General features: G+C 48.0%; 1 protein-coding gene across 4 annotated transcripts in view; it reads left to right on the top strand.

Moving 5' to 3' along the window:
* Positions 1-988: 988 nt before the first annotated feature.
* ENOX1 (ecto-NOX disulfide-thiol exchanger 1) overlaps positions 989-23,948 on the top strand; it is a 334,756-nt gene continuing 311,796 nt past the window's right edge. For 3 of the 4 annotated variants that reach the window (XM_048493488.1, XM_048493489.1, XM_048493490.1), the window contains exon 1: positions 1,005-1,107. The gene's annotated coding sequence lies outside the window, so the exon portion shown is untranslated. Of the gene's footprint in view, positions 1,108-23,948 lie in introns of all 4 variants that reach the window. The other variant, XM_048493487.1, reaches the window with a different exon arrangement.

The following is a 23,948-nucleotide window of genomic DNA, read 5'->3' as shown; positions in this document are numbered from 1 at the left end:
GCAGCATAGCAGTCTGGAACATGCAACCAGTCACTTTGGGCAAATCTTGTCCGTGCCGAAGGATCGGGTTTCTCCTGAGGCAGGCAAGAGTTAATTCCATTCTCATCGTGATCATTCTCCCAGGGAACTGCCTGCCTTGATTGGGCTTTCGTGTTGTTTCCAATAAATATGGAAATAATGGCTTGCAGTACTGCGACCTGTTTGGGGATCTCGTGGGAAATATCGCTAGATTACGTGATGAGTTTGAAATTAATCCACATTTCCAACGTATTCGTGCTCTCAACACTATTGTTTTTCTGCTGGCTTGTGGGGAGGGTAAATATCTGAGTTCGGGATTGGCAAACAGACTTGCAGCGATGCGTTTGGCTAACAAGGAGCGAAAGGGTCTGCCTTAGCTAAGCAAGAAAAAAACAGAGAACCTGGCTGGGCAGAATCACAAACCTTGTGCGGCAATCTTTGGGCATCTTTTTCGACTTAAGAAGAAGAAGAAGAAGAAGAAGAAGAAGAAGAAGAAGAGTTTGGATTTATATCCCCCCTTTTTCTCCTGCAGGAGACTCAAAGGGGCTTACAATCTCCTTGCCCTTCCCCCCTCACAACAAACACCCTGTGAGGTAGGTGGGGCTGAGAGAGCTCCGAGAAGCTGTGACTAGCCCAAGGTCACCCAGCTGGCGTGTGTGGGAGTGCACAGGCTAATCTGAATTCCCCAGAGAAGCCTCCACAGCTCAGGCGGTAGAGCTGGGAATCAAACCCGGTTCCTCCAGATTAGATACACGAGCTCTTAACCTCCTACGCCACTGCTGCTTTGTGACCTTCTGGTTCATGGTTCTTGCTTCTGGTTCATGGTTCTTGCTTCTTCTCCATGGCTTCTTAGGGCTTCTCCACATTAATTTTTGAAGCATCTGAGATGAATGAAAGCAAAACGCAAACAGTGGTGTGAACAGAAGTCGATGTGTTCCGACTTGCAATTAAGCAAACTTTGCTGAAGAATTGTTCTTTTATTTCAGGTTTGACTGGCGTCTCGGAGGTTTTGCTGTTGGATCACGAATAAGCCTTCTTTCCACTCGTGGTAAAGCCGGAGAGGAACCTTTTGAAGGGCATCCCCAAAAAGTAGGTGGTCAGCGTGGTTCCTGCGGGGAAAAAAAATGAAGCTACCAAGTTTTGCTTAATGATTGATTACTCCTGTCTATGCCTACAGCAGCCTGGTTAGAGATTGTTGGGTTTCCAGAGCTTAATGGGGTGAGCACAGAGTATCGCTGCTCTGAGCGTCGTTTGACAGAAAAGGACTCAGGATAAGTTTTTAAAAATACCGATGGACTGAATTGAAGTTGCAGATGGAAATCGGAAGCCATTTGTAAACTGACTGGGCAGTTGGTGTGTGTGGAGCTTTTTGTGGTATTCACCAGTGAACTGTTTGGCCCTTCAGAGTGTTGTGAAGATCTGAAAAGGAGGGCCATTTACCTCCTGGAGAACAAGAGACCCGAGGCTTGCTTGTGGATATGGCTTCCAGGACAGCATGGGATTTCCCAGCCCCTGGCTTCTGGCTCCCCTGGGCTTGTGTACCCATCTGGCCTTGCCAGCAGTAGTAACTCTTTATTTAGGTGATAATAAAAAAAAATACTTTTGCCAGTTTAAATTCTACAAATTAAAAAATGCAATGATAATTAAAATATATTGTCGAAGGCTTTCATGGCCGGAATCACTTGGGTGCTGTGTGGTTTCCGGGCTGTATGGCCGTGTTCTAGCAGCATTCTCTCCTGACGTTTCGCCTGCATCTGTGGCTGGCATCTTCAGAGGATCTGATGTTGGGAAAGCAAGTGGAGTATATATACCTGTTGGAGTGTCCAGTGTTGGCTGCCAGTGTTGAAAAATACTAGAGTCAAGACAGTGTCTAACCAGCTCCACACAAACAAAGGATGACTGTAGACAAAGGAAACAAAGGCCAGGATACTTCTATTCAGATGCTCCCACCAGTGACCTTCTATCTCCATTGTTACTCCCATGCTATAGACTTCATTGTTACTCATACTTCTATTCAGATGCCCTCAACTATTGACCTGGTTGTCTTTTTTGTTACTCACAGACAATGTTTCTTCACCCACCCTGGACACTCCAACAGGTATATATACTCCACTTGCTTTCCCAACATCAGACCCTCTGAAGATGCCAGCCACAGATGCAGGCAAAATGTCAGGAGAGAATGCTGCTAGAACACGGCCATACAGCCCGGAAACCACACAGCACCCAAATAATTAAAATAGTTTGTGCTTAGATTTGCCTGAAATTTAATATTTGTTCAAATGAGGTAGGGACATAAATACTGATAATTTTAATTTAAGATGCATTTTGTAATATGCCAGTTTTTTTAAAAGCCGGGCTCCAGGCAGGCCAGGCCTAATTCTGGTTCAAGAGCTGGCTGTACAATTGAGCTGCATTCCCAGAAGTGTCGGGTACCTGGTAAGGTTAGGTTACAGGTTAGCAGTGATTGGTACCGATCCAGTTGTATTGGCTGCTGCCTGCATTGGGGGGGGGGGGCGGGGGGGAAGGTCGCCTACAGGCTCTTTCCCATGGGAAAGGCTCTAGTGGAGGCAAGGAATGTTTAGCTGTTGACCATTGTCAGATGCAATCAGGTGGCATTTTTACCACCAGTGGCAAAAAGCTATTAATTCAAATTGCAGAGGAGCAAATGGGAAGAGTAAAAAGTAAAAAAAAATGACATTTGGGACAGATTTATCCTGCTTCTCTATGGATCATGAGTATCTTCCATCCAGATAGCTGACCAAATCCACATTTTATTTATTTTATACCCCACTTTCTCCTCAGTGAGCACTCAAAACCTCTCACAAAATTGTTTTTGCCTCCTGCATTTTATCTTCACAACGACAATGCTGTGAGGTAGGTTAGGTTAGACTGAGAGAAAGTGCCTGGCCCAAGACGACCTTCCACCGGAGACTGAGTCTTTGAACGTGGGTCCCCAGAGCCAGTATGTTGCAGTGGTTAAGAATGTCGGGCTGGGAGATCTGGGTTCGAAGCCATGGAAACTCACTGGGTGACTTTGGGCCAATCAAACTCTCTCGGCCTAATCTACCTCACGAGTGTTGTTGTGAGCATAAAATAGAGGGGGAAAGAACAATGCTGGTGGTGGAGAAACTTTGGAGAAACGAGGCGTATAAATGAATTAAATAAGCGGATGACATAAATTACACCACCGTGGTTCTTGAGTTCCAGCTGGAGCCAAAACGTGTCTCTGTCAGCTTCAGAGCATTAAGGCAAGCCAGGTGCCTACCCTGCTGAGCTGCTCACAAAGGGGGTTAAGGGCGTGGGTCTGCAGATGAGGAAGGCAGGCTCACCCCCACGGGTGGCTGCACCAAACACACTCAGAAGAAGGGAGCGGGAGAGCTCCATGTCCTACATCTGCCTATGCCAAGCAAAAGTGCGTGGAAGGTGGGCAGAGTGGCATGCAGGAGGCAGTAATTCAGCCTGCAACAGGACTCGGGTCCCAAGTTTTGCAGGGCTCTTGTCTTGCCAAGTGTTTGATTCCTTACTTGCAGTCCAGGGCAGTACAGCTAGCAACCATTCTGTTGTTTGTGTTCCTCTAATCAACAGATTATTTGGCTAGTACAGGGGTCTGCAACCTGCGGCTCCGGAGCCGTATGCGGCTCTTTTAGCCTTATACTGCGGCTCCACATGGCCTGGAGGTCGGAGGGTAGCGTGGGCGTGTCCCTCCAGCCCTCCAGCCCTCCAGAGCAGTGCTGGAAGGAAAGGTGAGTGGAGGGGCCAAACCAGAGGTGGTGGAGCTGCCTCTCTGGCTCGGTAGATCTTCGGGGCCGTTGAAAACGGGTCCAAATGGCTCTTTGGGTGGTAAAGGTTGCCTACCCCTGGGATAGTAAATCCAACCTCTCTCTATTCCCCACCCCCTTCCACTCCCAACTCCCAGCTTGTGATTACCAGGATAGGTTGGTCAGGATGCTGATAGGCCAGTCCGGACACTGAAACAGACTTAGTGGCTGGTGGTTCTTCTGGTGGTCATTTTTAGCTTGGTGCCTTGTCAGAGACCCCAGACACCATTTTCTCCTTGCCACCACCCTGTAAGACTGCTCAGAACGAGAGTGAGTCCTGAGACAGGAATGGTGGGCTTTGCTACTTACCAATCACAGACCCGGGTAGGGATACGAAGGCTGCTCTTTGCTCCCTCTGGTCGGTGATTCCTGTGCCAGGGCCACGAACAAGGGGGCGTCAAAGGGCTTCTTGCTCCATCTTATTCTTTCTCCCTCCATCTGCAGATTGTAAGCCTCTTCTGGCGCTCAGTTCCTTGTCTCCTTGTGCAGCAGTGGCGTAGGAGGTTAAGAGCTCGTGTATCTAATCCAGAGGAACTGGGTTTGATTCCCAGCTCTGCCGCCTGAGCTGTGGAGGCTTATCTGGGGAATTCAGATTAGCCTGTTCACTCCCACACATGCCAGCTGGGTGACCTTGGGCTAGTCACAGCTTCTCAGAGCTCTCTTAGCCCCACCCACCTCACAGGGTGTTTGTTGTGAGGGGGGAAGGGCAAGGAGATTGTAAGCCCCTTTGAGTCTCCTGCAGGAGAGAAAGGGGGGATATAAATCCAAACTCTTCTTCTTCTTCTTCTTTTGGAGGTGTCAGTCCAGTAGTTTGGGTCAGTCCAGCAGTCTAGAGAGAGTAGGAGTCCCTGCCAAAGGCTGTTGTTCAGAAAAGATGGAGAGAGCCTGTTGTAGGGTATAAATTAATCTCCAGTCAAAAATGAGTACATTCATTTAGAGACGGCGAGGATGAACTGTCTAAGCAGGACATATATTCAGTCAGATCTTTATAACTTTGGTTAGGAATGTGTCTGCAAAATTATTATACCCTTCGTGCATCTGATTGAAGGTAGGTCTAACTCACAGAAGCATAGGCTGAAATACTGCACTTTTCAAGGCCACTCCAAGACGCCTGTTTATTTTTACTGCAATAGACGAACACAGCTGTCCCTTTGGAACTGCTCAGTGCGGGCCTCCTCCAGTCCAATCTAAACCCTGTTAAATCACTGGAGTAACTCTGCAGGGGATGGAGAGGTTATAGCTTTGAAAACTGAGAGAGGGAATAATGGAAATCCCGCTATGTCTCCTTGGCCACCTTTACATACATTTGACCAAAATAATATATCCAGATCTTTGTGTAAAGCGGGAAGAACTCGGAATGAGCAAATCAGAGGGTGTCAAATGCTGCTTTACCACTCCAGCTGCCATCTGGGGGTTGTAATCTGGAGACTGCTGTAGAGGTTTAGTCGACATGAATGGCACCTTGGAGGGGATAGAAGGGGACCCCCAGTTATCTGCAGGATGTTGGCCCTGCTTCACACAACCTGTTTTCCCTACCTGGGGACAAAATGGTGAGAGAATAAATACATGCATGCCAGGCTGCAGGCACGGGTGGAGATTAGTCCTGCTCAAGGCAGCTTATAATTAAAAATGCCACAATATTTTTTTAAAAAGAAACAAGCCTTTAAAGCAGTTAACTAATGCTGAAGGTCAGGTCATTGTTACTTGCAAGTGCTCTTGCCTGGCCTGAGGACTACATTGTCTCAGCTACTAGAAAAGAGTCCTGTGTCGCTTAAATCCGGCGTCCCTCACCTTTTTGAGCCAGCCACAGAATCTCAAGGAGTGAAGTTACACATAAACTAGTAGCTCTTCCACAGTTCAGGAAGAAGCTCTGCTTGACAAGATGCATTTTAAAGGGAACATACTTAAAAAGATAGTCTTGCTTGCACACAACTGACCTTCCTTCGTGCAGTGCTGGGTTGCCAGCTGTTGCTAGGACAGGGCTTTGCTTGTCTGTTTTTCAAGTCAGGTCTTCCCATGGCCAGTCCTGTTGGTCAGAAGCACTGGGGGAGTGCCAGGAAGGGTGCTGGGAAGCTTCATGGCCCCCACAGGCACCCTGCTGGAGACCCCTCCCTGCCTTCGGTCACTGAATTGGCCACCTTGTCTGACCTATGGACTAGTTTGCCATTTATCCCCTCATTCGTTGGGCCCGTTCAGCCCATGGCATCTATTTGCGAACTGACTGCAACATTAGCTGCAGAGATTCCTAAGTAGTAAATATCATTTTTTTAAAAACCGTATCAAACACTATTTTTTAGGGCAGCAACGGACATACAGTGGAAATGCAGTGGTGAAGAGCAAACACTGTAATCAGATGAGAAAGCATTGTAATCAGATGAATCAGAATTTATTTAGACACATCAGAACAGCTTGTCAAATGACTGGCTTCCTGCTTGCAACCAGCAAACAGAATGTGAGCTCAAACAGTGGATGCCAGAGCATCACCAGCGTCAACTACGCACGTCACCTCTTGCTGCACTTTGCAGAGCTGCCACTGGCAGTAGGTTCTGAGTGTAAGCGCACATAGCATCATAATCGCATGTGTGATCTTGATATTGGTGTCTTGGTACTGGGATGGGTGAAATGTCTTTGTTGAAGCAGTCGCACGAAACCTGCTGCCTCTACCGTACTCCAAGGGGAAGGGGAAGTTCTACTGCAGTGGTCCAGCTTAACTTATGGAATAGAATAGAATAGAATAGAATAGAATAGAATAGAATAGAATAGAATCTTTATTGGCCAAGTGTGATTGGACACACAAGGAATTTGTCTCCGGTGCATATGCTCTCAGTGTACATAAAAGAAAAATACATTTGTCAAGAATCATAAGGTACAGCACTTAATGATTGTCATATAGGTCTAGTAAGCAATCAGGAAACAATCAGTAGTAATGAAAACAAAAAATGTAAAATCATAAAATAAAATAAAATAAAATAAAATGTAATGTCAGCACAGGCTATAGTCATACAGTCATAAGTGGGAGGAGATGGGTAATAGGAATGATGAAAAAAGTAGTGCAGTAATTATATAATAAGTATATAATAAATAGTTTAACATTATCGAGGGAATTATTTGTTTAACAGAGTGATGGCATTCGGGAAAAAACTGTTCTTATGTCTAGTTGTCTTGGTGTGCAGTGCTCTGTAGCGACGTTTAGAGGGTAAGAGTTGAAACAGTTTATGTCCAGGATGCGAGGGGTCAGTAAATATTTTCACAGCCCTTTTTTTGACCCGTGCAGTATACAGGTCCTCAATGGAAGGCAGGTTAGCAGCAATTGTTTTTTCTGCAGTTCTGATTATTCTCTGAAGTCTGTGTCGATCTTGTTGGGTTGCAGAACCAAACCACACAGTTATAGAGGTGCAGATGACAGACTCAATGATTCCTCTGTAGAACTGTATCAGCAGCTCCTTGGGCAGTTTGAGCTTCCTGAGTTGGCGCAGAAAGAACATTCTTTGTTGTGCTTTTTTGATGACATTTTTGATATTAGGTGACCATTTTAGGTCATGAGATATGATGGAGCCTAGAAATTTAAAGGTCTCTACTATTGATACTGTGTTGTCTAGTATTGTGAGAGGAGGTAGGATGGGAGGGTTTCTCCTGAAATCTACCACCATTTCTACGGTTTTAAGTGTGTTCAGTTCTAGATTGTTCCAGTGGCACCAGTGGTGAAATGTTATCCCAAGGTATTTGAACAATTTGACTTGCTCTATGTCAACCCCTTGGATGGACCATCTCATGGGTCTAAAGATGTTGGAAAACACCATTATTTTAGATTTCACAGGATTTATAACCAACCTGTTATTTCGGCAATACTCTTCACATTTGATCAGGGAGTTTTTGAGACCTAACCTTGTTCTCGATAGCAAGACTGCATCATCGGCATAAAGGAGGATGGACAAAGGAACACTATTCAGATAAGGACAATGAGGGTTGGAGTTATTCAGAATGGGGGCAAGATCATACAAAAAAAGGTTAAATAATACAGGTGCCAACACAACCCTGTTTTACCCCCTTTGAGACCAATATTTTGGGTGTCAAAGGACCTGATGACGAACATCTTATCTGGCAGGTGGGATTACTATATAGAGACTTAATTAGTAAAAGAAGCCTGGGTTCTATAGCAAGCTTCTGTAATTTAAGCCATAGCAGTGATCTGTCTACGGAGTCAAATGCCCCCTTTAGATCAATAAATGCTACATATAGGCTGGATTTTCCTCTGTGGAGGTATTTGGTTGCAAGAGCTTTCAGTGTCATGCAGTGGTCCAGGGTGGACTTTCAAGTTCTACTGATTTCTTATTCCTGTGGGAGGCCTTCTGACTGAGGATGGGAGAGAAGTACTTTGATGGATCCAGAGCAGACTTTGGCTGCACACCCAGTTCTTAGCTCTATCCCCTCACTTGCCTGGTTCATCTCAGAGGGCTAGACAGCTTTCTGGAGTATGGATTTGTAAATACAAATGAGCTGTGAGGGCTGCACAAAACCTTCTTGTTCTGAGCCAGGGGGCCTCTGGGCTCCAGTTGTCTTCATCTCCTGTTTCAGGATTCCCAGAAAGCTCCGGGTGCCGCTGCGAGAAGCAGGGCGGTGTCTTTGATGGCCCGACCCGGCAAACACCTTCATGTTCGACTTTCCCCTTTTTGTGCACCTGCCGAGTTCCTCTGAGAGCGGCAGGTCTATTCGGAACAGATAAATCAATTCGTCGTTCGGAATAAATTAATAAATACCGATAACCAGATCATCTGTGATATCTTTCCTGGCAGCTAATAATTGGGTGATTAATTGGCTCTGGTTTTGTTCCATCTTCAGAGCTTTTTTTTGTTAAAAGTTATGTCTGAAATGAACTTTTTCAAACAAAATTTAAGTATAATGTTTCATAAATCGGATGGATCTGGACTGATTTATTTTGTAGAATTTATTGTTGGTTTGTTGGCCCGGGAAACAAATGCAGTAAATGAGAAACAGCAGCTGGAAGGTGGAATTTTCCAGGCACAGAACTCCTCAAGGATGCTGCCGCGGCTGTGAAGGCCTGCTCTGTAGAAGCTCCTTAGAGGATTTGGGGCAGGGAGGGGGGGAGCAGAGAATACTCTCAACATGTGGCGTATTTAAGAAAGGAAAAGGCCCTGATGTGTCTCTGACGAGTGTAGAGGGAGACCGGACAGTCCAGCAAGGAGGCAGCTGTGCCGGGGCCCTTTGTGAAGGCAGAGGGCTCTTCTGATGCTCTGCATTCATTTCCTGTGTGTGTGTGTGTGTGTGTGTGTGTGTGTGTGTGTGTGTGTGTGTGTGTGTGTGTGTGTGTGTGTGTGTGTGTGTGTGTGTGTGTGTGTGTGTGTGTGTGTGTGTGAACAGAAGGGCTCCCCACTCTACTGTGCCACTTCTTGCTAAACGTCCTTCTCTCTGCCCTGCTTGGTTGGTGAGGGGAGAAATGTAGACGTGCAGCTTTTTGGATGACATAGCTCTGCAAAGCCGTAGTGTGGGTGTGATACTTGGAGGAAGTTCGTGTTCCTGGATTTTGGGGCTGTTTGGCAGGAAGCAGTCGCCAGAAGGCCCCAAACCCCAAGTAGCAGCTGCTTTCAAAACTAATAATCATTAACAAGGTTTTTAATCTAATTACGTGACCAAATCTGGGAATTAACAAGCTTTTCAGCTGCTGCTGTGGCGCAAAATGATAGCTGAGCTGTCCAAGAGCGACTTTGCAGAGGATAGTTAGCTGGAGGGTTTGTTTCCAGACACCTGCAGCGTCTGAAGCCAGGTGGAGCGGGTGGAGCCACGCTCTGCCTCCGATTCCTGGGCCCCTGGGGTCAAAGTGTCATTCTCACTGGTTTTCTGATAGGAAACAGGAGCCCCTTTCTGGACCACGGTTTGTACCAGAAGGCCTCTGTAACAGCACCACAGCGTCCCTATTCTGCCATTTTGAACTAGGAACACCAGCCTCCAGGTGGGTCTCCTAGAATTGCAGCTCTTCTCCAGATGACAGATCAGTTCTCTGGAGCAAATGGCTGCTTTGGAGGGCGGAGCCCACTGAGGTCCCTTGTCCTCCCCAGGCTCCACCCCCAAATTCCAGAACTTTCCCAACCTGGACCTGGTAACCCTGAGCCCCCGTGCCCCAGTGGTGGCCAGGAAGGACCTGACACCCCTCTTTTGAACATATACAGAGAACAAGTATTCTGTTGCCCGTTGTGATGTTCCAGCAAATGGCACTCCTCACGCAATCTGTACTGCGGCTGCTGAGCTGTGTGGCCCTGCCAGGCTGCCGCTCCATAGCTCAGCCTGCCTCCCTTCTTTCTTGGCATCTCGGCACAACTCCTTCCCGGCCTGTTTGCTCCCCCGCCCCTCCGCACGAGACTGTTATTTGGACTTCGTTGCCATCTGGAATTGGCTCAGGTTGCAGCCCAGGTCAGGGAAATTGTTTGAACCAATTGCAGATGTCCAAATCCGCCTTTTGAAAAGGGGCCTGTCCTGTGTACGGATTTTTATTGCGGCACAGTGAGCCGGCCAGAAGCTGGCTTCCCAGAAACCATCTGGAAACGGCACGCCCCGTTCTTCCTTTGCTGCCTGTTTAGTGGCAGGAAAAAGCCTCCTCATGATTCATTTCCATGTGACACTGTTTCATTTTTTGTTGAGTTGGAAGAGCCAATGTTTAGAGTTCCAAACAAACAATTTGAGAAGGTTGTTGGGGTGGAGTTAGGGGGCAGAGAAAGCAAAATGTAAGAAAGGCATATAAAAGATGCAGAAACGAGATATCTGAACAATTTATTTGGGGTTAAGCCCTCATGTGCACAGTGTGTTCGGCCGTCATGATGGAGCTGTGGTGTGTCCCCTGAAAGGTTTCATTATTTTAAGCTCTGTTTCTTCTGGTGAACCAAGAGGCTGCCACGAGAAGGACAGTCCGGTCCATGTTCTTGGATCATGAATGTGCCCAAGACCAGGCATTCATTCATTATATTTCCCTTCTTACTGCCTGTTTCAATGAAACAACTCTCAAGGCAGCGAGATTTTGTGCTCTGGCATGAGGCAGAAGAATGTGGTCTAGTGTTTTAATAATTTTAATTTTATTCATTGTATATTTTTGTTTAAAGTTTCTGTTTAGTGACTTATATTTAAGAGGTAGGTGAAAGTACCAGGTTATTGCTGACCCATCACATGACATTGTTTACCAGACAGATTATGTTTACGGGCAGTGGTGGGATCCAAAAATTTTAGTAACAGGTTCCCATGGTGGTGGGATTCAAACTGTGGCGTAGCGCCAATGGGGCTGGGCGGGGCACGACGGGGGCGTGACCGGGCATTCTGGGGGCGGGGCATTCCTGCGCGGGGCTGTGGCAAGGACGCAGCTGCTGCGCCAGTCCTTGGGCAGGAAACGGATGAACGCAGGCGCAGGCTGCCACGCACGTTGATCCACCTCCTGCTAGACTGCTTCAAGTTCTGCGCGCTACTGCTGAGAGGAGGGGCGTAACTAAGGCGAAAATCACATGGCAAAATCACCAATTAGTAACCCCCTCTCGGCACACACAAATAATTAGTAACCTACTCTCGGGAACCTGTGAGAACCTGCTGGATCCCACCTCTGTTTATGGGCTAGTTCGCTATTGCCTTCCCCAGTCGTCTACACTTTACTTCCAGCAACCTGAGAGAGAGCAAGTTGACAGAGCCAGCGTGGTGTCATGGTTAAGAGTGGTGGATTCTAATCTGGAGAACTGGGATTGATTCCCCACTCCTGCACATGAAGCCTGCTGGGTGACCTCGGGCCAGTCACAGTTCTCTCAGCCCCACTTACCTCACAAGGCGTCTGTTGTGAGGAGGGGAAGGGAAGGAATTTGTAAGCCGCCTTGAGACTCCTTATGGTTGAGGATGGTGGGGTATAAATCCAAGCTCTTCTTCTTCTGCTCATTTTGCCAACCTCGGAAGGACGGAACGCTGAGTCAGCCTTGAGCCAGTGACCTGAAACCGACTTCTGTCGGGGATCGAACTGAGATTATGCAGTTTAAGATTCTTTTAAATTATTAAATTACTTTATTAATTTTCAAACATAACATAAGCATAAGCATAAGCATTTTATTGTCATTGTGCATGCACAACGAAATTTACAGCAGCATTCCTCGATGCACACAATTTCAGACTCATACCCCATCCTCACTTTCCCCTTCCTCCACCCATCCCTAAACAGCCCCAAACATATCAACACGAAGCCACGGAGTTTAGCATCGCCACAGCTCTAGAGTAGAAGCTGCCTCTAAGCCTCTTTGTCCTAGTTTTGATAGACCTGTATCGTCTGCTGGATGGTAACAGTTCAAAAAGAGAGTGTGCTGGATGAGACGGGTCTCTCAGAATATTTTGGGCTTTCTTTAGGCTTCGGGAATTATAGAGTTAACACTTGATATAACACTTGATATAAAAAGAAACAAGTACAATCTTATAGTCTTCATCATAATTATGTTTTTTGCATACATTCTTATCATTTCTTCCTACCTCCTATCATCCCAAACATACCCAATCCCCTTTGTATCCTCCCTTCATTCGCCCTTCCACGCTTCTATCCCTTTCCCCTTACTTATATTGTATGATATATAGTACTAAATCTATAATTCTGTTAACTAACTACAACGCAGATATTCTCTATCTAGTTACTATAATTGTAAAATTATTTAATATTCTAGTAACAAAACAATGAAATAACGTATGAATAGATAATTTAATCTTTTTGATGTTAATATAGTTCTATTAGGTAAAGTTTCCCCTTCAGTCGTGCTTGACCCTGGGGTACCACTGCAAGCAGTGATTTCATAGGCAAGCCGTTTTGGTGGGGTAGTTTGCCATTGCTTTCCCCGGCTGTTCTTTACCCCCTTGCTATGTGCTAGGTACTCATTTACTGACCAAGGAATGGATGGAAGGCTGAGTTGACCATGAGCCAGCTGCCAGGATATCTGACCCACAGGGGGCTCGAACTCCTGACCGTGTGAGTGGCAGTGCAAGCTCTTAACCACTACGCCACGCGGCTCCTATAGTTCTATTATGGTAGAATAAATTTTATGTATATTATATCCTAAAAATGTTTGTCCTATTTATTAAAATACTTTACAGATAGTCTCCATGTTTTATTAAATTTCTCAGGGTTTCCTCTCAGTTTACCATTCTGTGCCTCAGGACTTCTCTCTCCCTCGTGAAGCATAGGTGAAGCATCCAGTAATTTGGTTTGCTCTGCTCACTCACTGTGATCGGGGACAGATATTTGGCGGCTGTGATCACAGTGATGGCCCACGTGGATTTGTCCGCACATGTAGCTGCTTGTAACTGAAAGATTTCCGGGGTGTGGCCAGTGGTGGGATCCAAAAATGTTAGTAACAGGTTCCCATGGTGGTGGGATTCAAACAGTGGCGTAGCGCCAATAGGGCTGGGTGGGGCATGACGGGGGTGTGGCTAGGCATTCCGGAGCGGGGCATTAATAATTTCTCTGTTACTGTAAAAAACTCTTACTGTAAAAAAAACTTCCTAATTTCCAGCTGGTATCTTTCTATCCATAATTTAAACTCATTATAGCAAGTCCTACTGCCAACAGAAACAACTAATTGACTGCCTGTCAAATACTTAATACTTTCAAATACTTAATTTTGTTTCTAGAAATCAAAAGAAGGATACTTTCCTTAAACAAGGAACTTTACCATATTTCTAAAACATGTTTTTAAAATAGCCCAACAGGGAGAATTATCCCGTTTTCTACCTTCGCTAACCAGCCACATAGGAAACAACAGGACTTTATGATTTTTGGACCTAATGGAATTTCTAACGGAAATGTAGACCCAATTAGTAACCCCCTCTCGGCACACACAAATAGTTAGTAACCCACTCTCGGGAACTGGTGAGAACCTGCTGGATCCCCCCTCTGGGTGTGGCCATAATTGGCCCCAGAATCCTTTCATGTTGAGGTTGCCAACAAGCCAACAAGCAGCTGGTTAGGCACATGGCTTGGGGCTATGACCATACCCTCACTGTGTGTGACGCTGGGTATCTGGGCATGTGCTAAACATGGTGTAAATATCATAGGTGAAATGATCGAGACAGGTACCTTTTTAGCTGCTGCCAGGGACCCATACTTCACTTCCATGTGAATTAATACCTAGAGGTACTTTGTGGGGAATCACTATCTTTAGCTCAGTGGACAATTTAACCTTGGCCGTTCTTTCAGCATGATGTCTGGCAAGCTTCATGAACCTGCCTGTGTGGCGGCTGCTCTCCCAAAGTAGAGATTTATTCTCCATTGATATGATCAGTTATCAGTTACTAGACATCAGGGAGCAGGGTTTTATCAAACATGCCAAGATGGGCTTTGTTGAAGGTTGCTGGTGGCACATTGTCTGGTAACTACCTGTCAAAACTGGGGGGGGGGGCGAGCTCTGAGAGAGTGCCTGTCAAGTCCTGTCTTTGGCCAGGGCACATTGGTTCTCTGCTCTGCAGCACGCGCACGATCCCTTCACAGTAGAGTTTTCATTGCAGAGGCGCTCACACTTTCGGCTCTGCATATTCTGGGAGCCCCACGTTTTCGTGAGAGTGGGCAAACCCTGAAGTTTTCTCTTGCTTCAGGTTTCTGTTCTTTCAGGTCCCCTCACTCCCCACTGGTATTTCTGGGGGATCAACAGCCAGCTTCCCCCCCCCCCCACAACAAAAAATTAATGACACAATAGTGCTATGAGAAATATCAATATGAAATTTAAAGGGCTCAAGAGAGAAAAAGCCAGTGATCTTGTGAAGAATTTCAATACAGCCCCATTAGTGTTGCTTCCATCTCTTTTTCCTTCTTTCTCGGAGGGGTGGGAGCAGGGGCTTGGTCAGCTACGGCCCCCTCCTCCACCTCCAGTGCTGGATCATGCCTGAGCTCTCCAGCACTGCAGCAGAGGGAGCGAGTGAGGCCGCTCCACAGAAGAATATTGATATAAGATGAAGCGGCTTTTAAAAAAAGCCATCAATCTTGCGATCGATGGGGAGTGACCTGGAAGTGAGGACAGGCAAGCTGCACAGCAGTCAGTGGGGCACCTCCTCCGAGTAAGCAAGGAAATACAAGGAGACCCCACTGTGGAGCGAAGAGCATTGCAGAGAGCGCCCCATGCGTAATAGGTCTCTGATGCCAAAGAAGAATCATTGACTCTGGGTCAGGGGTCCCCAACCTTGTTTGGCCTGTAGGCACCCTTTGCGATTCTGACACAGCACGATGGTGTCCACTGACAGACAGCTCCACCAGGCTGGAGTCAGGGCCAAAGAAACCCTGGAGGGAGGTATATAAAACTAATGGATGGATGGATGGATGGATGGATGGATGGATGGATGGATGGATGGATGGATGGATGGATGGATGGATGGATGGATGGATGGATGGATGGATGGATGGATGGATGGATGGATGGATGGATGGATGGATGGATGGATGGATGGATGGATGGATGGATGGATGGATGGATGGATGGATGGATGGATGGATGGATGGATGGATGGATGTGGGACTCCACAGGCAAGGAAGACTTCAGGATCACACCCAGGCTCTTAACGGATGTGGCAGCACCTTCCACCAGCCCCCCTCCCCGGCCCAGGACCTCTATTTTTGATGGATTAATTTCAGTCTGCTCCGTCTCATCCATCCAGCCACAGCCTCCAAGCACTGGGCAAGAGCAGTAGCGGTGGTGGCTAGCTGGCCGGCCGGCCCTCCACCAACAGGAGAAGCTGGGTGTTATCTGCATACTGGTGGCAGCCCAGCCCAAAGCCCCAAACCAGCAGTGCCAGGGGCTGAATGAAGATTCTAAATAACATTGGGGGAAAGGATAGCCCCTCGTGCCCCTCCACAAACTGGTGACTGTCGCTTGGACATCCCCCTCCCCCCGCTTCCTGGTCGTCACCTGCTGTCCCCAGTTCGGAGAAACAAGGCTAGTGACTTCAGGGCCATCCCTCGTATCCCAGCATCAATGAGGCGGTGGGCCAAAAGATCACGATCGACCGCATCAAATGCTGCTGTGAGATCTAATAACACCAGCAGCGCTGACCCGCCGCAGCCTAGCTGTAAACAGATCCCATCAGTGATGGTGACCAGCATCGTCTCTATCCATGGCCAGGACGGAATGCAGACTGGAAAGGATCCAAGACCAGTGAGTCATCCAGGAATACCTGCAGCTGTTCTGCCAACGCTGTCTCAACTGCCTTCCCAGAAGCAACACATCTGAACCTAGGTCAGTGGTGGCGAACCTATGGCACTCCAGATGTTCATGGACTACAATTCCCATCAGCCCCTGCCAGCATGGCCAATTGGCTATGCTGGCAGGGGCGGCTGATTGTAGTCGTGGTATCTGGAGTGCCATAAACCGCCACCACTGACAAATGATCCTCAGGATCCAAAGACGGCTTTTTCAAGAGTGGGAGAACAACCCTCTCTTTTAATCTCCCTGGGAACACTCAAGGGAGTGTATTGTCGAAGGCTTTCACGGCCAGATTCAACTGGTTGTGGTGGGTTTTCCAGGCTGTGTGGCTGTGGTCTGGTAGATCTTGTTCCTTACATTTCGCCTGCATCTCTGGCTTGTCATCTTCAGAGGTGTATCACAGAGGGAAGTCTGTTACACACTTCTCGTATAACAGACTTCTCTCTGTGATACACCTCTGAAGATGCCAGCCACAGATGCAGGCGAAATGTTAGGAACAAGATCTACCAGACCAGAGCCACACAGCCTGGAAAACCCACCACAACCAACTCAAGGGAGTGATTGATGATATCCAGCAAGGGGCGCCGTACCACCTCGCAGCAGGCCTTCATCAACCACGAGGGGCACGGATCGAGAGGAAATAGATCTCACAGGTGCTAGAACTTTGTCAACATCAGCTTCAGAGACCAGACTGAAATGATCCGACACTGAACCAGAAGACGGGCAAGAGGCCTCCAGTTCTCTTACGGTATCAGTAGTTGGCAGAAGGTTATGGCAGAGTGAAAAGCTCGCAGATGCCTCATAGCTAATAGTCGAATCATTAGTCTTGGATCCCATAGGTGGGTTGGGATCCCATCATTGTGCCTGGGGATGCAAAGTCGAGGATGCAAAGTCATCTTTCATTGCCACCTTGACTGCCATTTCATGGGATTTCATAGACGTCCTATAAGATGCTCTGGCAGCCTCCTCACAAGCTCTTTGCCAAACTTGCTCTAGCCATCTAAGCTGTGGCTCTGCCATCTGTGGCTTCTTAAAATAAGTTTGCAGGAGGCCACATTCATAAGAACATAAGAACTAGCCTGCTGGATCAGACCAGAGTCCATCTAGTCCAGCACTCTGCTACTCACAGTGGCCCACCAGGTGCCTTTGGGAGCTCACGTGCAGGATGTGAAAGCAATGACCTTCTGCTGCTGCTGCTCCTGAGCACCTGGTCTGCTAAGGCATTTGCAATCTGAGATCAAGGAGGATCAAGGTTGGTAGCCATAGATCGACTTCTCCTCCGTAAATCTGTCCAAGCCCCTTTGAAAGCTATCCAGGTTAGTGGCCATCACCACCTCCTGTGGCAACATATTCCAAACACCAATCACACGTTGCGTGAAGAAGTGTTTCCTTTTATTAGTCCTAATTCTTCCCCCCAGCATTTTCAATGGATGCCCCCTGGTTCCAGTATTGTGAGAAAAGAGAGAAAATTTTTTTCTCTGTCAACATTTTCTACCCCATGCATAATTTTGTAGACTTCAATCATATCCCCCCTCAGACGCCTCAGAGGAGATTCAGAAGAGTACCTGGGCTGGTTGCCGCCCCTCCTGGAAGAATCTCAAGTTGAGGTGGCAGAGCCTCCCCTTCCAGTTTGAGGAACCTGCTTCGGTGTCTGCCAAACTGTGCAAATGTACTGCAAGAATTGCGGCCGTTGCAGTCAGGCAAAATTGGCAGAGCAGATGTGCAGGCAGGAAGACCAGCCGAAAACTGATGCACCTGCCCAGGGAGGGGCTGATCTCCATGCCACGTGGGTAGGTGGGTGTTAAAACCCAAGAGTGACTCTGGAAGCCGATTCCCAGACGTTGACACGGAAAACGGAAAGGGGCCTGACAGGAGGGATTTGCGAGGCTGGGTTCAGTGGGCCACTGAAGTTTTGCATTTCTTGATGAATTTGAATCTAACGGGCAGGTACCCCCGCTGCAGGCTTGTTGTGGTTATTGTCTACGCGAAGCTGCTGGAGCACATTCCAGTTTCTGAGAATTGGCTCTTTTGTCGGTGAGAAGCACACCGAAGATTGGCAGCCTCTCAGACCTGTCTGAGTTGTGGAAATGACAAAGGGAAAAAATTTAATTGGGTGCACATTAAATGTCAGCTGCAGAAAACAATGTCACTGCAGTTCTCCCAATTATAGTTGAGAAATAACTGATGCACATCTGGAGTGGTTAATCAGAATGAACCAGATGCTCGTTTGAAAAGGGACATTCATGTCACAGGGAGGCTTTAGAAGAAATGACTACTCTGTATTGTCGAAGGCTTTCACGGCCGGAATCACTGGGGTGCTGTGTGGTTTCCGGGCTGTATGGCCGTGTTCTAGCAGCATTCTCTCCTGACGCTTCGCCTGCATCTGTGGCTGGCATCTTCAGAGGATCTGATAGTATCTCCTATCAGATCCTCTGAAGATGCCAGCCACAGATGCAGGCGAAACGTCAGGAGAGAATGCTGCTAGAACACGGCCATACAGCCCGGAAACCACACAGCAACCCAATGACTACTCTTTTTCCTTAAAGCAGCAGCCGTGGCTTTATTGGTGCCTGCTGTGAAAATGTTAACTGAGTTTTCATGGCTGTCATGATAGATACCCTGTTTCCCCTAATATAAGACATCCCCGGAAAATAAGACATAGTAGAAGTTTTGCTGAAGTGCGAAATATAAGGCATCCCCCGAAAGTAAGACATAGCAAAGTTTTTGTTTGGAAGCATGCCTGACGAACAGAATACAGAAATATAAGACATCCCCTGAAAATAAGACATAGCGCATCTTTGGGAGCAAAAATTAATATAAGACACTGTCTTATATTCGGGGAAACACGGTAGATACTTCTGAGGGGGCAGTAGGAGAAACTTTTGCCAGCCCGCAAGCTTGCTTCATGATGCGTCTCCTTTTGCCAAACGGACCAGCACTGTTCCGTGTTCTCTGTGGCAAGCGCTCTTGTGCGAAGGAGAGTGGACTTTTGGGCCATGCATCATCATCACCTGAGCTATGTCCGCTTGAGGAAATGCCCCCACTGTACTATAGTAGTGCAATCCATGGAACATATAATGCTTAACTGCCCCAAATACGAGGAAGCTAGGACCAGGCTTTTGACTCTTCTTCCTACTAAGTTTAAGGAATACTCTGTTGCTGGGAAGGTTGCATTCCTACTAAACAACTCTTCTTCTGTGATTTTAAATTCTGTAGCTAGGTTCCTTTTGGGAACTTTGGAATAATACCTGTGATGGTTTTATGTATGGAACATTTGTCTGGATAATGCTGGTTATTATATTGGTATTATGCCTAATAAAGGTTTTATGTATGTATGTATGTACTGTGTCCGCTTGAGAGGGTTCCGGTTTTGCCAGATGGAGATCCAGCTGGCATTATCCACCCATGTTCACATGTATTTTTGCAACCAGAAGGACAAGAAATGTTAAAGCAGAATTTTTTCAGGAGCAAAGTTTACCAGCTGATATCATGCTTCAGCTAATACAAATAACACTTGGTTTATCTTAACTTGCCTTGCTGATGTACCCTTCCTTATGTAGCCAGGAGCTCTGGCCTGGATGGCCCAAGCTACCCCAATCTTTTCAGATGTCAGAAACTAAGTACTGTTGGTCCTTGTTAGTATTTGAATAGGACACCTCCCCCAAGCAATTCCAACATTGCTATGCAGAGGCAAACCACCTCTGTCTGAACAAGTTTTGCCTTGGAATCCCTGCAGATCGTCATTAGTTGGCTGCAACTTGAAGACACTTTACCTAAAGCGGGGGTGTCAAACTCGCAGCCCTCCAGATGTTCATGAACTACAATTCCCATCAGTCCCTCCCAACATGAGCATTGGCTATACTAGCAAGGGCTGATTGGAATTGTAGTTCATGAACATCTGGAGGGCCGCGAGTTTGACACCTGTGACCTACAAGATCTTTCCCAGTGGTGGGATTCATCAGGTTCGCACCACTTCGGCAGAACCGGTTGTTAAAATGGTACTTGTGTACAACCAGTTGTTAAATTATTTGAATCCCACCACCGGAACCGGTTGTTAAATTATTTGAATCCCACCACTGATCTTTCCCGTGTTTGTGTGCAAGTGTGGATATTTTTCTCTTAAACTTCAGGGATGGCATTTCTGCAGATGCCACCTTGGTGGCAAATGCCTAGCAGCAGAGATGGTAATTCGCTTCATCCGTCATTTCAAAAGGGAGGTCATACCGATAAGAAAATTGAACAGCAGACGCTCGGAAAGCTCTGACATTCGACGAGTCCTTGTCACAGGCAGGTATTAGCATGCAAGCCAGCACCCTTCATTTCAGAGCGCCCGGCAAACGTTCTTGACCCGGGCAGGGATCCTCTCAAGCAACTGACGTAGCAACTCATTCCATCCAAGATGTTTTGTTTTTCAATTCCAGAGGGGCATTAGCAAAAAACAACAGAAGACCCAGGGCACCTTAAGGACTAACAGCAATTATTCCAGCTCATTTCTCCATTTCTCTGTCGTGCAAAAGCTCATATTTGGATCAGCGCGAGTCTTTCAGGTGCCCCTGGACTTTTGCGTTATGATGTCTTTGAATGCCTTTCTGCCCAGCCCTGGTGTAAGTACGCTTTTTCTTTTGAGCTGCGAACCTTTTAAAATGAATAAACAGAGGCTGTGGTTAGATGCAAAGTAAGGGAATGACTCAGTCCTGCCTTTGCTAGGGCTGGTGTGAAGATTTTTTTGTCCCGGAGGCGTCATGGGAACAGTTTGCCCCGGGGATACAGGGATAATTACCTTCTGCAACTGCAGGCAGGCGTGTGATTCCAGGAGGATTCATGCATTAACCCACAGTGGACTGTGCTTGTTGTTGTTGGCACAACAGAAACAACAGCCCAGGCTGCATTGCGAGACATGAAAAGTGGCTTTTTGCTTCCTGTTTGACGACTGCCTGTTTTCTTCTCAGCACAGGCTGCAGTGAGAGGTGATCTGCTGGATCAGTGTCCAAGACCTCCTGTTTCCAGTGTCCTATGAAGCCCTTGTGCAAGGCAGGACAGCACCAACCTGCCCACTCCCCCGCCCTCCCCAGTCATCTGGCGAGAGGCCGTCCTCTCCTGGGAATGTTTTGAACCTCCTTCCAAAGCCATCAAAGCGCCAGACTGGGCAGCAGCCTGTTCCGTGCACCAGTTGTGTGTCAGAAGTCCCTTCTGTTCTGGCTGCATCTGCTTGTGTCAGGAAAGGGGGATCAGAAATCTTCTCTCCTCTTTCCTTACTCTATGGGGCAAACATAGGCCGTTTCCCCACTTTGGTCGTTTCCCCTTTGCTGCGCGCTACTCTCACCGCGCGTCATTTCTGGCGCGCGCCCAGGCTTCCCCAGAGCGCGGGGTCATCAAAAGGCGCTGTTTTGAAGAGCGCCAGGAATGACGTGCGCGGAGGGGGCGCGAGAGCAGCAGCTTCGGGGCAGCTGTGTTGTCGCCGCCCCTGTAGTGGGGAGTGCCGCGGGACCCCGCGCTATTTGGGGAGAGTAGTGCGCAGCAGAAGGTAAGTGGGGAAAGGCCCATAGAGGCCTTTTACTGAAAAGTAGCCCTGAGTGTTGCCTTCAGGAGTGGAATGGGAGAGTGGCTACACCCCCCTCCCCCAATTTCATGCTCCATGTGCAGGGGAAAGGTTTCTGGTCCCCCTGAGCAGCCAAGGAGGCAGTTTTGTGACCCCCAACCTTGCTGAGCAGCTCGCCTGACCCCCGGTGTAGGATTGCAACGTTCTGTTTTCCAAGGTCCCCATTTAGCGATGGCCGCCCAGCCAATGTACACAGGCCAGTTTGGAGTGACCGAGGTGGAAGGATCCCATCAAAATGAAGACAGTGGTTTATTTTTGGGCTCAAAAATGTATATATTTAGCACTGCAAGGCGGGCCCCCGTCCATCAGCTGTTTATCAGGCAGCTCAGCTCTGCTAGTCGTTTTTGGGTCTGCTTGAAGCAAACGTCTGCGAGTGCCACCGCCAGAAATAAATGTTTGCTTCTTTTGATATGTTATAGGTTTGAAAACGAGCTCTAAGATGTTCACTGTAGGCATTTCAAAGAGAATATCAATGGAGGCAGCATTCGTTTTATCCCCTTTAGTGTGCTTCTCATGCATCAAAATAGTTTCTGGGGGGCTTTTCAAGTAGGAGGCGGTGCTTTTGCACAACCGCCGGCACTTGACCCCAGTATTATTCAAAAGCTTATTTGGGGGAAAATTGCCAAATTGCGTCAAACCCCCCCCCCCCCCCCACCCCTGTCCGTTTTGCAAACGGGGGTTCCAGATCTGATGATGCAGCTTCTGCATTTAGCATCCCTGGAATGGTTTAAAAACAGAGAGACTCGAGAGCTCAGTTCTTAGGATTCTAATAAATCCAGCCCCTTTTCTCCTTTCCAGAAGCAGCTGCTGCCTCCGGAGGAGACATTTGTCAGGGCAGGACAGCTGCTTCACTCGCTCTGGAAAACTGGGCTTGCGGAAGTCTTCCCACCCCCTCCTCTGCCGCTGCGCCTTCCCTCATCTGAGCAAACCCTTCTGAAGGTGCCACCGTGCAAGTGGGCGAGTGTTGTGCCCCTGGGCTGTTCAATAGTGAGGCTCTGTGTTCAGATGGTTTCTTTATTATGGACTTGCAATTAGACGTCTATTGCCGGAACTAAAGCATAAGCAGCAAAGCACCCTCCTTTATACCCCATGTCATGCCCCACGTCACCCCACCCCTGACTACCAGTTCCCAAGGGGGAGTGGCACCCCTCTGGTCTCACGGTCCAGGGTCCAAACAACCTACGTTCCAGACTACTGCAAGAACTACAGCAGCCGGTGTCTAATGAGCTGAGAAGGCCTTGCTGGGGAAGCGACAGTGCAGAGAGTGAGACAGTAGTACAACCACAGCCATGAAGAGGGAGGGGGAATGAGGGGAGAAAGACGATCCCACATCCCGGCCGGGAGACACGGCAGGGTCAAGCCACACATGGACTGACCGTGGCAGGGGAGGTCGATGCTGGCTGTCGTTGCACATCGTCTCTTGTGGCTCCTGACTTAGGGCATGGCCGACCCGAGGAAGGTGCCCACGCTGCTGTCATTCCCCTAACTGTGCAGAGCACCATTGTTCAGAAAGGCATTTCAATAAAGGGGACAGCTCAGGAGGATTCCTCCTTGAAGAAGGAACAGGGACATGGGTCGTTTCCCCACGTACCTCGACCACCCTTTGCTGCGTGCTACTCTCAGCGCACGTCATTTCTGGCGCCCTTCTGGGCTTCCCCACGACCCCGCGCTCTATGCAGGGTCATCAAAAGGCGCCGTTTTGAGGAGCGCCAGGAATGACGCGCGCTGAGGGGGCGCGAGAGCGGCAGTGTTGAGGCGGCTGCGTTGTCGCCGCCCCTGTAGTGGGGAGTGCCGTGGGACCCTGCGCTACTTGGGGAGAGTAGCGCGCAGCAGATGGTAAGTGGGGAAACTACCATAGTCTAGCAGTCCAATATTTCTTGGGAGGTTTATCCTGTTCTCGCTGCTTTGTCTCTGCTTTGCTCATGCCATCATGTCTGATAATCCTTTTTGTGCTGCCGGAGTACATTGTACTTGTTTATTAAAACGATGCCCCACCTTTTTTGTGGTTCATTGTGTGTTCTTGTGCTCTGCTCTATTTCTGTAGGCCTAATAGGGGAGCCACATTAGGTTGATTTATGCTCGTCAGTGGGGCAAAAGAGAGCGGAGAATCCGGCTCATCTGCTTAGGAGATAGTTGGTGTCGACGAAGCTTCCTTATCCTTTTCCCCCCAAGAAATCCTGCTGGTTTTCTCTCTGTTCTGTCGTCACCGTCCCTCTCCCTTGGCCCGGGCATCCTCCTGGAGTTTTCCTGTCGTGTGCTCAATGATCAGCCTCCAACATTGCTTCCTTTACAGATAGAGTTTTGTTC

This window comes from Sphaerodactylus townsendi, linkage group LG04, assembly GCF_021028975.2.
Source record: "Sphaerodactylus townsendi isolate TG3544 linkage group LG04, MPM_Stown_v2.3, whole genome shotgun sequence".
Lineage (NCBI taxonomy): Eukaryota > Metazoa > Chordata > Lepidosauria > Squamata > Sphaerodactylidae > Sphaerodactylus > Sphaerodactylus townsendi.
The sequence above is the reverse complement of the archived record's forward strand: the minus strand, read 5'-3'. Positions and strand labels throughout refer to the sequence as shown.